The following is a 14,869-nucleotide window of genomic DNA, read 5'->3' as shown; positions in this document are numbered from 1 at the left end:
CTGCTTTGATTACTGTAGGTTGTAGTATAGTTTGAAATCACGAAGTGTGATATTTCTGGCTTTGTTCTTTTTTCTCAAGATTCCTTTGTCTATTTGGGGTCTTTTGTGGATCCATACAAATTTGACAATTTTTTGGGTTCTATTTCTGTGAAAAATACCATTGAGACTTTGATGGGGATTACATTAAATCTGTACATTGCTTTAGGTCATATGGCCATTTGAATAAAGTTAATACTTCCAATCCATAAACATGAAATATCTTTCTATTTCTTTGGGTTTTCTTCAATTTCTTTCAACAATGTCTTATAGTTTTGTTGAATGACAGATAACAATTTCCATTATCTAATCCTCTGTCTTCTCTACTGGACAGAACACTTCTAGTGTGTAGGAAACATAAATGTAACTCACCATAACATTCTCAGATCTACTATCATCCTCAGAGTGCAGGAGATAATAAATACATGTTGCACAAATGAAGAAATGAATGAATGCATCCTACATACTTTTGCCAAAGCACAGAGTGAATCTATCACTGCCCTCATTTCATGCTGAGCAAGGTTCAGATGCTTTAGGCAGGCATTCATAATCACCACAATCTGCTTCAGACTATTTTTCTGAATATTCTTCATTACCAAGTGTTCTATTTTCCAGCCAACCTGAATAACTCATATATGCACATGCCCCTTTGATTCTTGCCTCCCTGTCCTGTCTCATGTTGTTTCTCAAACTCTCAATACATTATTTCTACATTTCTGTCTCACTTATCATTCAAAACCCAACAACCATGCCACCTCTTCCATGCAGTCTTCCCTGATCTTGCACTCTGGAAATTTTCTCCCTTTTCTCTGGCTTTCTACAGCATTTGATCTGTATATTTCTTATGGGCTTTATCATTTTGTATCTATAGAATATATTTTTGTATTTGTCTTTTTTCACTCAGGCTGGCAAGCAACCTAAAAGCAGTAAATGTATTTTTTTAAAAATCTGAATATACTAGGTTGAATAGTGTCTCCCCAAAATTCGTATCCATTTGGAACCTCAAAGCATGAACTTATCTGGAAATAGAGTCTTTAAAGATGTAATTATCTAAATTAAAATGAGGGTGGTCTCTTGATCCAATGGCTGGTTAGGAAGGCTCTCTGGTTTGGGAAATTCATGGCTCAGAAGGCCACAAGAAGACACACAGGGGAGAATGATATGTGGAAAGGAAGATAGAGACTGGAGTGATGTGTCCACAAGCCAAGGACTGCCAACGACCGCCAGGAGCTAGGAGACAGGCATGGAACATATTCTCTCCTGAGGCTTTTAGAGAGAATGTGGCCCTGATGACACCTTGATTTCAGACTCTAACCTCTAGAAAAGTGAGAGAATAAATTTCTATTGTTTTAAGTCACTTAGCTCATGGTAATTTGTCACAACTCTAGGAAACGAACACTGTTTATCTGCTAGAGTTCAGTACAGCCTTTGAGTGCCAAGTTCAGTAACCGTTGCAGGAACAAATGAACAGATGCTGAGGCCTATATTGCATTACTCTGAGACATATTATCACTGCCACCATAAGTATTGGGGATGGTCACTGTTGGCTCCCAAACATTTCTGCAGAAGGGTGTGTGGAAAGGATGAATTACTTCAAAGGTTGATTCAATATGAATGAGGGGATGAAGGGCTCCTGACAGGCTATTGGTGTCCCCCAAGAAAGCTTGGCTTCCAGTGCAGCTTAGAAGTGGGAACCAGTACAGCTGAGGAAAGGCAGGTCTCTCAGAGATCAAGGTGTCTCTGTAGGAACAAGGCCCAGAACACTTCAGGAAGTTCAGAGAGCTATATTTACTTTTGCTTTATCTGCAGTTTCCTCTCCACCAAATGCCTTCCCCAGGAAAAATTCTTCTGGCCAAGCTAGGTCAAGGTACACCCCCCCATTTCATCCATAAATCGCAGTTCACATCTGTTCGCTTTCATCGGCCAAGAACAGAACTTAAAATTCATACTGAAATGCTCGGACATCTTTCTTGGTCACACATTTCTTAAAATACTATCTTAAAGGTTAGGTTTCTCCATACTTCTTAGTTCTTATAGAAGAGGACGAGCTTGTTTTCTGTGACCTTTAAAGTCTGATGTCACATGTAATTCTCCAGCTTCACGTTTTGGGCATTTGGTGAACTCTCACAGCATATAAATTGTCTCTCCATTAGGCATGTAAGTGTCAGACAAAGGACGGTCTTAGATTAGATGTCAGCCACCTAACTTGCCTGTGGGAAGTCTCTTCCTTCTGTCGGATGCCTTCTAGGATGAGAAATTATGTTATAGTCTATCCAAGAAAAGCCAATCTGAAGCCAAGTTCACCTACAGAATTTGCAGGGCCCACTGCAAAATGAAAATGTGGGGCTCCTTGTTCAAAAATGATTAGAATTTCAAGGCACCGACAGCACAGAATTAAACCAGGAGCAGGGTTCTTCTGAACAAAAGGCCTGTGCAACTGCACAGGTTGTGCATCCATGAATGTGAACCCATCTGCAGTTGAAGACCAGATGTTACATTTCACAAGCAAACACTAACAGCATTTGGATTATCAATTGCTTTGGATTTTCTCCATGGCTGCTTCCATCTATTAGTACAGGTCATCGAAAATGATGGAGGCTGATTGTGAACTATATAAATTGTTTACACAATAAATTCAAGATTAGAATGTAATTAAAAACAACAATAAAAACAACCGTAACAATTCAGTGCTAAATAACTTCCCCAGGTATAATAAGGTTTACTTTGAGGATGGAGAAAGATGAAGCCTCTCTGTAGAGAACAGAATTTTTATTTTGTGAGTTCTCGAGCCTGTTGATGTCAGTTGACTTGTTTGGGAAGTTTTATGTTGAGATTTTGCTAGAGGGTAGCTCTTCCCTCCTAGTCTCCTCCTTCTCCCCCTCTCCCCATGCTATTGGGGTGACGTTGGGAGGCCTGGAGTTGCCGGATAATGGAATCAATTAATACATACTGAGCATCTCATTTGTGCAGGGAAACATCCCAACACTTTGCAAGGGACTTCTGAGACCTTCTTTGTGTGAGGATAGAATACTTTGCACATGCACACCAATTGGACCAACCTCCAAATCTAGATAAGATTGTATTACCTAGATTAGACTCCAAAGGCCAGAGAAAAACATCCAAGTAGGCAAATTCTAAAGAAGCAACATCATCTCTGGGAAAAAAAATCATAAGAAACCTCACAAGAGATAGAACCTGGAACATGACCCCAAAATATGAAGGCAGCTGACATTTTCTTCCTTCTCCCATTTCCTCTTGCCCCGTATTCCCACTGCTGCCATATCATTGGGCTTAGCATACAGATCATAGTCTCTCTTCTAATAACATTGTAGATCTTTGAAACCGACATCATTTAGTTTGTCTCCGTCAACACAGGCCTAGCCTACCACCTGAACTTACTTCTAGAGGATGTGAAAAGGAATAAAGGAAATCCTCAAAGTGAAATCTCTAAACCCTGAAGGGGAGGTGCTCACATACCCTATACCACCTGTTGCAGCTTACTTTACAAATTTGGGCATGAAGAATCTTTCTTTACACACCCTAGCTGGAGGAAGGAAGATCTTCTCCTTCTCCAGCAACAGCCCAGCTAATGAGAAACCACTGGAATTCTGCCAACGAGAAGCCTCCATGACCCTAAACTCTCCCTCTCTTCTAATGGACTTTGGCTCATAACCACTCCTCTCAGCTTCCTCCTTTTTCTCTATAAAATAATGTTCCCCTCCTTTGTTCTTTGGATTTCCCTGTGGTTTGCCGCAGTTTATATGCCCCACATTAAAATTTTCTGCTATTCCCAAATAAACTCATTTTGCTGGTAAAATAACTGGCTATTATATTTTTAAGGCTGACAAAGACTAGGGACATAACCTGTGTCTGGTTCATGATGGGGTGCCACTGCTCAACCTAGGGATTGGAATCCAAACTCCAGACCTGCAAACTACTTAACAGCTACCATAATACCCTGCCCAGAATTGGTCATCGATAAATATCTGAGGAAAACCTTGATACCATGAGAGACAGTCTTTTATTCTCCAAACAAGTACATTTACATTCCGGCTTTTAAGTATTAGAAAACTCAATTCACCTCTTGACACTTAAGCATATATTGCATTGTGACATTTAAAAAAATTTCCTGTACTGTTATTTATCAATTGTTGGGCAAGCTGTTTTAACTTGTCATGTGTTCATTTTTACTTTCCTTTTTCCTCAATTAAAATAAAACTCATTGAAGGCAGAGAACAGTTTTAAGGCTTTGTACATCCCCCACAGTAACCCAATAGAATAGGCACCTAATAGATACTTGCTTTGATTTCTGGTTCTCCAGCACCCTGCTGTTCGAATTTGTCACTTTCACCACATTTAATTTAACTCACCAGATATTCCTTGACATATACAGCATTTGAAAGTATACACTTTAATATTTTAAAAAGTGATGCTATCTTGAAAATAATGTTAAGCAAATGGAAAGCAAGTTACTAAAATAGATGCTTAATATAACATGTTACAACATAGAATAAAAAAATACTGGAACAAAAAGCTATGAGTATTAAAAGCATAACATGGTCAGGAATAAAACATATCAACATCAGGAGAGAGGGAAGGGAATGGAATTAGTGGGCAGTGACTTCTTACTTCATAATAAAGAGAAATAAATCAGAGAAAAGGTCTGAAGCAACTTTGGTAAAATGTTAACATTTTAAACTCTGGGTGGTGGGTTTTAATATGTAACAGATTTTATTCTAAAACACTGTTTTAATTATTTCAAATAGGGAGGCCACAAAAAGTTTGGTCACAGAGAGAAATCTACTTCTTGCAATGCCCAGGCTGCATTTTGGTTACATATTCAAATATAACCAAACTAAGAACTTCTCATTTTAAATGAGATGTGATGAGGTTGAGACAAAGAAGCAAGCACCTTCTCATTATGAAAAGCAGTCATTTCTCTAGAGGGCAGGGAAGGAATCAAGGCCTTTTTCCGGCAGTGAGGGCTGCCCTAATTTTTTATACCATACCCCAAAAAGCTTTTAAGAACCATTTACATTTATTTAAATCTTTCTTGTAAAATCACAACCTCCATGAATTCCTAATTCTGACTGGTTCCCTTCACTCTCCTTGGTAAAATAATTTTAAAATATTAACATCTGATGGCCTTAAGATACCATGCAAGTCAATAAGAAAAAGAGATGAATCCCCCCCCGCCAACCCCCAATGGGCAAAAGCATGAATCAATAACTCTCAAAGGTAAAACAACTGGTCATAAAACCATGAAAAAAATAAATTTAATTAAAACAATGAGATGTTCTTTAAACAATTAGATTGGCAAAGGTTAAAAATAAATTAATACCTGTAAGTTGGTGAGAATGTGTCCTTACAGAGAGCTGAAAGGAATATAAACTGATACAAACTTTCTAAGATCTTGAAATGGATTTTACCCCTTGACCTAGTAATCCCACCTTCAGAAATGTCTCCTAAAAAATTCATCACATTATTATTATAACAAATGAACAAACTAAAACAAGTTACGTTGACAGTACTGGGGGAATTAATACAAAAATATTATATAATTATTGGATGGGATATTCTGCCATTAACATACTCATTTAAAAACATACTCAGGGGGAAAATCATGCTATACCATTAATTAAAATAAATGTCAGAATAGAAAACAGATGTAGTATAATCTGAATAAAACTATACATATTAACAAAAAAACTAAAACTAAATACACTGAAATAGTACCTGTGAGTAACTCGGGTTAGTATTATGGATAGTTTCAGATTTTTTTTCACATTTTCTAAGTTTTCTACATTGGGTTACAGTTCATAATTCAAGAAAGGGATCACCAAATAAACATGATCTTTAAAAGAAAAAGAGAAGTCACTATTACCCCTCAAAAAGTCTATGCAGGCGATTTCAAATCTAATTCACTGGAAACACTGGTCAGCTAGTCAGACATGCCTTAGCTTCATAAGTTAAACCTTCCCATGACCAGGAGTCACTGGGTTCTCTCTGTCTCTTGCTAAGCATGCAGGAAGAGTGTTTAACCCATGCCGACTACCATGCCAGTGCTGGCCACCATTTGGAGACAATTTCTAAAATCTCTCCTGGGGTAGATGGAGGCAGAAGAAAATCCATTTCCACTTACTCTTTCACATTCTTTTTAAATCCCATTCGCTTTAATGTGATTATTTGGACCCGCCCTCCCCGTACACTGCTGAGCCTAGAGTAAGTGTTCTACCACTTGTGATAGCCTCACGAGGTCACGCTCTACTTTAATAGCTGCTCTGGCTCTGCTTTAAGGAAATGATGATTTAGACCTAAGAGTTTTATCTTCTGAAACATCGACTGGTGGCAGATGTGGTCACTCAAACCACTTAACTTCCAAGACGCTCTTAAAATGGAACTCATGTCTAGCGAACACTGTCCCTTCTGTTGTCTTTATTTAAGAATAGTCATAGCCGCAAAAGAGCTGAAAAGGAACTCGCTGAGTTACCTCACTGTGGAGGGGGCGGGGAATTAAATGTGATAGACATTTTTCCTTAATTTTAAGATATAAAGATGCAGGACAAAACATTGCTGGGGTCCTACATTTGACTGAAACCAATGTTACGCTGGAAATCAGACATTAAAGTTAAAGCAGTTCTTTTCCACTTCTACGGCATCCCCATTTCTAAATTTAACCTCAGATTAAGGCAAGAATCCAGGCATAACTGGTTTGTCTTGTGAGTTAAATGGTAAAATAGTATTAGCTAAATTCCTGCATTCATAGAACCTGGTGTGCGAAATACATAGGAAAAAAGAATTGGTATCTGCTTAAAGGGTTAAAACTGAGAGAGGGGTTAGTCTGGGGTAGAACATGGGGGAAGGAAGATCTAGAGAGGAGAATTGGAGGGCTACAGAGAATGATGTAGGGGTCAGCAAACATTTTCTTAAAGAGCCAGAGTGTAAATATCTTACGCTGGCAGGCCAAGAGGTAAAATGTGTACTATTATGTAAGTACTTAAAAACCATTTAAAATGTAATCATTTAAAAATGTACAAACCATTCTTCTCTCACAGAGCCATTACTAAAACAGGCTGGTCTTGGCCCTTGGGCCTCAGTCTGTGGGCCCCTGGTTAGGACATTAGATAGAGCCCCTGACTAAGAGCGAGGGAGCCTCAGTTCCAGTCATCTCCGTGTGATTTCAATGTAAATAATTTTTCTTCTATAAAACAAGAAAAATACGAGGTATCCCTAATTACCTAATACGATTGTTTTCTAAGATTCAATGAGGAAACAAATGCGAAAGAGCTACGATCAACTTAAAATTTCTACACCAGCACAAGCTACTATCATTGTGAACACTACGCTTAGGGAAACTTACAACCGAGTTCCATCGTGAGAAACCTGACATTGGTTCTCAACTGGGTAAGGCCACAAAGGCTTAAAGTGTAGGCTGAATACTCTGACCTAAAGTATGAGAGAAGAGTGAGTTTCAGAAAGGGTGCATTTCATAATGATGACACCGGGAAAATGGCGTTGCAATCACCACCTGCACTGAGGAACGGAGACGGACGCAATGTGTGGAAACTGGCTTTAGGCCTTGAGAACTTTTGTCCACAAACCCCACATATCTCCCCTGCCCCCTATTTTTCTATGTGCTGTTTCCTGAAGCTGACCCTGTATTCCAACAGTGAATCCAAAACACAGGATTGCATGAAGCTTCCCAATATGGCAACTCAGTATGTACAGATGACTCAAAATTGTGCTTGGCCTACCAATACTTGGACATGGTAGGCACTAAATCCACGTGTGTTCAATTTAATTCAGCTGACTTTCTGCTTTGAAGAAATATTACAAATACAAGCTGGGTGAGACCACTTATTTGTTCAGTGTCATAGATTATTGGAAAGTGGACAACGACAACACTGCTTTTCGTTTTGATGAAATTGAAAAAAATTTCTCCAGTGCTAAATATTTGTTAATGCTAATATTCTGAAGCAGGCAATGACAAAATTTTCCAGATGAAATGTTTTCTTGTGGTGTTTCCTAGTTGAAATGATACAATATTAACTAATAACATACATGGCAATTACTCTCCAGTAGATTCATGCCCTGTCTTGAAAATGATATAATACTCGATGTGTTTGTCAACTTTGGTCTATAAGCAGGGTTCTTGCTTAATGGCTTCTAGTTCCAGATTTAATAAGCATTAAAAGGTATTTCATAAAAACAATATAGAACAACAAAAAAAATTTAAAGAACAAAATGGAGAGTATGTCCATGAAAACTGCCACCAAATATATATATAACTTGATTTATTGTTATTATTTCTTAATTACTCTTTCTTATTTCTTAGGTTCCATTATCCACTTATTTTCTCCTTAGTATTTATAGATGCCCAAATTTCCTAAATTGCAGCAATAGCCACCTTTTTTTCAATTATCCATAAACTTTATATCAATCTGATGTTTTCCACCCCTCTAAATTGGCACAAATCCCTCTGCTTTTCTTGTCTTGATATGCACAAGCTGCAACTTTCATTCTGGTAGAAAAGCAGACATTTGGAATCACTCTTGCAAAATCCCTGACTTAACACCATTTCAGAAGTGAGAAGGCATGCAAAAAACATTTGATTTGCTCATCATCATCATCCCTTCATCATTGGATTTCTGCATCATACAACCAATTTATCCCTCATAACCACCTACAAAATGTGCATGTATCTCTTGCTCAGTGTTTACTCCCCACTTGTGGAAAATAAACAATCAAAACAAATTCAAATATTTGACACTTCTTCCATTTCAAAAATAAAAGGATCTATTCTAAGCTCTTCATTACTGTCCCTATGAGGAGCAGAAAGGGAATTGAATGTGCTGCCAACAGTGAAAAGGAGTGTCCTTTAGAATGCCTTGATTTCAATAAAGGGTATAGGCAGACACAATTGGAAGTACCTACATTTTTATTTTTAAATGAAAACTTAAAAAAAAAAAAAAGAGGATTCTAACTGTGGATTTTACCCTCAGCCATTGGGGGACTACTTAACTGGGAAATCATAGGTAATGTGATAGGAAAATAAGGAAGAAATGGAGGGAGGGAGGGAGGAAGAAAGGAAAGGAAGGAAAAAAGGAAGGAAGGAAGAAAAGGGAAAAAAGGAATGGGAGGGAGGGAAGAAGGAGGGCAGAGGAAAGAAGAAAGGGAAGTGTGGAGGGAAAAGGGAGAGAGGGAGGAGAAGAGCAGGGAACTGTTTAAAGGCATTGCTGCCTAGTGCCAGGTGGGGGGATCTCTTTGTAAATTACATAAATGTTTAACCACTATGCTGTACACCTAAAACTAATGTAAAACGATACTGAAAGTCAACTCTAGCTGAAAAGTAAAAATTAAAAAATAAATAAAGGCATTGCTGCCTGTATCGGGAATATCAAAAAGAAAGGGATATGTATACTCGTCGAAGAAAACTTTCTAGACATGTCAGATGAGGATGGTTACTTCCAAAAAATTCAAACCCAATCAGATCAAATCCTAACTTCATTCTGGCAAATTATATAGAAAGAAGAGACAGTATTCTTAAATTACTTAGGCTGTGAAAACCCCAGAGTCATTACCTGACTCGATCAATCTGACGTATGTATTTAAAATGTGTAACTCTGCATTTAGACAAGGCGTGTGTGTGGAAATGGTCAGCCCATGGGCTCCTGGCCGTTGCTGACGCTCTAGGGGGGCAGGCAGGGTCCTTCAATCCTCATCATTCCAGCCAGGCCCGAAAGACCCCGCCCCACGGCAGGAGAGAACACAGAAGCCGGATTTTTAATTTTTCTTAGGGAGCCCTGCACTCTGGACTTTTCCCGGGGCCAAAATGCCCACATTTAATGGCATTAACTTTAGAGAAAGAACAACAACAACAAAAAACCTATTCAGGGATTAATGGGAAATGGTGGGGGGCTGGAAATGATGGATTCATTTTCACTACAGAATGAAAATCTGACGCAGTCACTCACAAAAGGAGATGATTTCACACCTCCATCATTGTATTTTCTTTCTGGAGGCTGCATGCCCCTTTTTCTTCACACACATGTGAATGCAGAACAGAGAAAGTCGTGCTTGTTTGGGAGGTATCATCGTATAAGAACATTGGGTATTTCCCCCAACCCCCTCTGCTTTCTACATCTCTTGCTCTGAAAATGCTTCTTTGCTGGGGATGAAAACACGGGACTGGCACCTTTTTGTTGTTGATTACCCACAGTAAAAACACAGTCTGTTAACTGAAATACCACACTGAAGGATTAAGCCCGTTAGCACTGAATTTATAAAATTATTTTCCCGTTCCTCTAATGTTCCTGAATTTATAGTATAATTCAATTGAACAATCCTTTGTTAAAGAAACAGGATGATAAACAGAATCTTCCAGTAAAAAAAAAAAAAAAAAATATATATATATATATATATATATATATATATATTAGACTGGGAGAGACAAGGAGGATTATTAAATATCTTAGCAGGGAACAAATACAGTCATGTTCTTAATACTAGTTTAGAAGTGAAATTATTTGGTTAGAAAAATTTTGGCTTCAATAAATATATTCTGAATTCAAAGGATTGTCAAAAGCCAGGATGTTGTGAAGCCAAGCGACTGTATTTCAGGGCTTAGGATGGCTACTGCAGCCTCCGACGACAGACAGATTCTGAAACAACCTTTCTCTGGCACCTGATGTAGCCTTTGTCAGCCGCCGCTGGAACCTCCACTCAAGCTGTCACCCTCATGCTAGGTCTCATAAATCCAGATTAAACCTTTCTGTTTGTTTGCTGTTTTTGTTTTATTTTGGGAAGTCAGGAGGTGGGAGAAAGGTTAGAAAAACAGTTTTGGTTTTCGAGTTTTTGATTGCTATCCATTAAGCTTCTGGGTGGGCAGAACAGTCATTTCTTCATTCAACAAAACTTTTGGTGGCACAAATTGTCCTGGGATGGTTAAGACGTAAGTGTGGGAGAAAAGGGAGTCCCTGACTTCTGGGGGATTATGAAATGAAACTGAAGTGGACCTGACTAAAAATGGTTTTGTCTTGAGCACTGCATATGTTTGGGGGAAGAAAGAGCTGTTTCCCATCAAATTGTACGTCTTAGACCACAATGTACATTTATAATCTTATGCTTTTGTGTTTATTTACCTTTTCCATACAAAATATAAATTTACATGAAAAATTAAATAAAATATTTTTTTAAATTAAAATTGAACAAAGACTAAATCAACTTCTGAAACAAGGTGATATTGAGGCAGCCAATAGTTACTGGTCTGTGATTGAAAAGTAAACACCTCCTAAAATTACCAAGTGAAGGTGTGATTAGAAGTTTCTGGCATTGTATGCAAACAAAGTCAGGATTCTCAATTATACAACATTTAAACTGACATTCTAATATTGTATTTTGGTTAGTGATCATATATATTTTTTTTCTTCAATGTTTAAAACCAATTTAATAATTTGTGCTGGTTTCTGCATCCTCTACCGCCCACTTTTATTGTTTTGAAAAAGGCAAAATATGATCCTAAAAATGTAAATAGTTTTTCTAAATATTTAAATTCTCCTGGAGAATATACACTCTCAAATGCATACATATATATGTATAACTTTTCACAAGGTATGACAGGTTCTCTATCTTTTCATGCTGTCTTTGGGCTTTATTATGCACCGTAAAATAATTCTGTTAACAATGATGAAAGACAGCAATTGTATATAACTTTTTTTTAGTTTATAAATCAAGTTGGATTTAGGTTTGTAAATATTTGAGGCAAATAACATTAATCACAAACTGAGCACAGTGGAGAATTTTTGGAAACTAAGGCAATTAAAAGCTGCATATACATAAAAAAGTTATTTGGGGAGAAATTCCTAGCTAGGCTTTTTGACACTTTCAATGATTTTTTTAAAGGGCAATGTGGTGTTTTAAAATTTTAATTTAGTTAAAGAAAACTCAACCCCCAAAAGCTGCTCTATTGCATGGAAACCTCATGAGGCAAGCTTCAGTCCTGAGCAAACAAAAGCAGCTGCATTTATAAACCCTTGAAAAAAGGGTTTATAATGCAAACGCTGCTGTGACCTTAACTCCAGAGGTGCAAACAGGCGGCTGTAATAGGAAAATTATGCATTAAAACAGAATGGGGTTCACAGAATATTTTAAGATTTCTATTTGATCATATTTTGTAGCTTTTCCAGTTTCAAATAATAAATTTATGCAGTTGAAGGAGAAGGAAGCTTCTGTTTCCTCAAAACACTTAAAACGGGTGAGTTGTATGGCATGTAAATTATATCTCAATAAAGCTGTTTAAAAACAAAACAAAATGATATATTTTTATTGGGGACAAAAAGGAGTTTGAGCGGATGACAGGGGCATCTTGTCATTGATTAGTAAATAAGTACTGCTTGGCAACTAGGAATTTTCAACCTACAGACTAACTCACAAATGTCCTATCATTTGCAAATGTTAAATGAGCTGCCTTCTGAAAGCAAAGAAACAGACTTTAAACATGGTGTAACAATTTGCATTGGATATAACTAAAAAATAAGGAATTCATTTTAGAATGATTTTCTGAAGCTCTTAACAGAAACATAAGAACAGTATATCTGAATCCTAAAAAAAAAGAGGGGGAGGAAGAAAAGAAGAAAGGAAGAGAGAGAAGGAGGGAGGAAATAAAATAAGTATTGCAAAAGAGAAGATGCAAAGAATGACATTGGCCAAAAAAAAAAAAGAATGCAAAATTTTCTCAATAAAATGAGAAAAAAAAATTAAGACAGTTAAAGACAGGATAAAATGAGAGAGTATTTTCAACAAAGCTTCTAATATTTTAATATTCTAAGAGAAAAAATTTGTAAGAGAGTAGAAAATTCTCTAAAATAAAAGACTAATCGAATATCAGAGTAGAGGATTTCATTATATTAGAATATGGACAACAGATGATGTAGAAAGTACATGTTCATTGATATTAGTGAAAATTTAAATCTAGCTCAGAAGATTAATATTACTATACTGTTATTTAGAAACCCAAATCCAAACTTTCAGAAATCGTTGGTGGGTCAAAATAATTTCCCCGGAATCTGCTGTAGCTGCATCTTCGTTTGGGGAAGATGAGGCTCATGTGAAACAAGGAATTCCTCTCCCTAACTCTGTGCACCCAGGGCTTCCATTCAGGATTTTTTTGTTGTTGTTAACATTCAAAAGAGAGATAAACATCTAGATAATAATAATAATAATAATAATAACAATAATAATAATAATAATAATAATAATAAAGAGATGCTGACTCCTGACCTATTTTCATTTACATAAGAAAAATCAAACATAGTTTTACTCTGCTTTTGTTCTTTGGAAGTAAGGCAGGATTCTGAGATTCACTATGATCCCGGGGCAGGAGCAGTGCAATTTTTAGGAAAGCAGGTGGAAGGGTCTAGAAACGGGAATGGCTGTAATTTGCTTTTTTCATTTACATGAGAATAAAGTTGGTAGAAATTGCCCAGGTACAAGCAGAGTGAGACAATGGTCCTCCTTAAAAATAACCTCTCAAGACCATATGATGCCCCTTGAGCTCCTGAACATGGGCTGGTAGCTGCTTTGAAATGTTTCCATAGAGCCCATCTATGGAGATTCTGTGCTTGGTTGAACTGGGCGCGGTACTCAGGACTGGCTGCATTTGTGCATCTCGTAGGTAGTATTGTGTAAATAACCGTAGGCCCATTAATCTTGCAAAAACAGTACAGGACTCCATCCTGTCCCCATGGTGGGGGAGGGCGCGGTCACAATACCACTAATGCCCTAATCAAATCAGCCCCTGAGATCTGAACTCTGACCTCTTTGCCACCCTTGGCATGCTGCTGTTTTCCATTAGAACTTCACTTCAGATCCAAAGATCAAGCTAAACAATGAGTCTGGGCTTTCTGCTCCCTCCAGCTTACACTGCCTGAAATGAGTAACTAAATTTAAAGGTTTATGTAATAGCCTTATTAATATCTATGTCTGACAAAAGAAAGGAAAAAGAATGGGTGTGAAAAGAGGGACGATGTCCAGCAACATTCACATCTCAGCTTCTGTAATGTGCATGGAATAATGGAAGTCACGTTGATAATGGGACTCTGTCTAGTCAGGAACATATTTGACTGGTCACTCAGTCTTTTAAAAAGTCAGGGGTTTACATGCAATATGGAAACTCAGCTCAGATTCTGAATGAAATTTTTCTAGCAGTGGACAGACTTCCAGCCCTGAAATAGATCCTCTTACTTTAAACATACCATTTCTTTTTCATGTTGGGTTTTTGAAAGATCTAAACACCATTTGGTTCCCCCTTTCCTCCCTTTTTCTTGAGTAAAAGCTTAAAATGAAAAATAAAAAGATTCTACAGGTACCGTATAGCTAAGAGAAAAGCTAACACTGAAAGGGGATGCACGTTTTCACTTTTATTGCTTTTTTTCAAGCCTTAAATCAGGGAAGATCTGAAAGGATCTTATTTCTCAGCTCTTTTGCCTGCATCAGGAACCTTGAGTCCACAGAAGAAAGATGGACAGATTTGCTTCACCTGTGTGATTGGGCAGCGAGACTGCTGTGTTTTGATAGTGAAAACTAGTTTGAGTAGGATAACTCCTTCCTTCCAATCTGGAATGTGATCCTCTCTTACGACAACCTAACTATATAATTTATCCAAGGGGGCAAATCTATAAAAAAAACCTGTGACACAAGTAGGGTCACAGTGCAGGAGCTGGATCTAGAGGAAAGGCAGAGGAAAGGGAAGGGATGGGTGAATGGAATGTATGTGTCACAAGACAATTGCTGAAGAGGGACCAGGACAAGAATGGTCAGAGATGATGCTTGTAAA

The sequence above is a fragment of the Pteropus medius genome, unplaced genomic scaffold (assembly GCF_902729225.1).
Source record: "Pteropus medius unplaced genomic scaffold, Ma_sr-lr_union100, whole genome shotgun sequence".
NCBI classification, from domain to species: Eukaryota; Metazoa; Chordata; class Mammalia; order Chiroptera; family Pteropodidae; genus Pteropus; species Pteropus medius.
The sequence above is the reverse complement of the archived record's forward strand: the minus strand, read 5'-3'. Positions refer to the sequence as shown.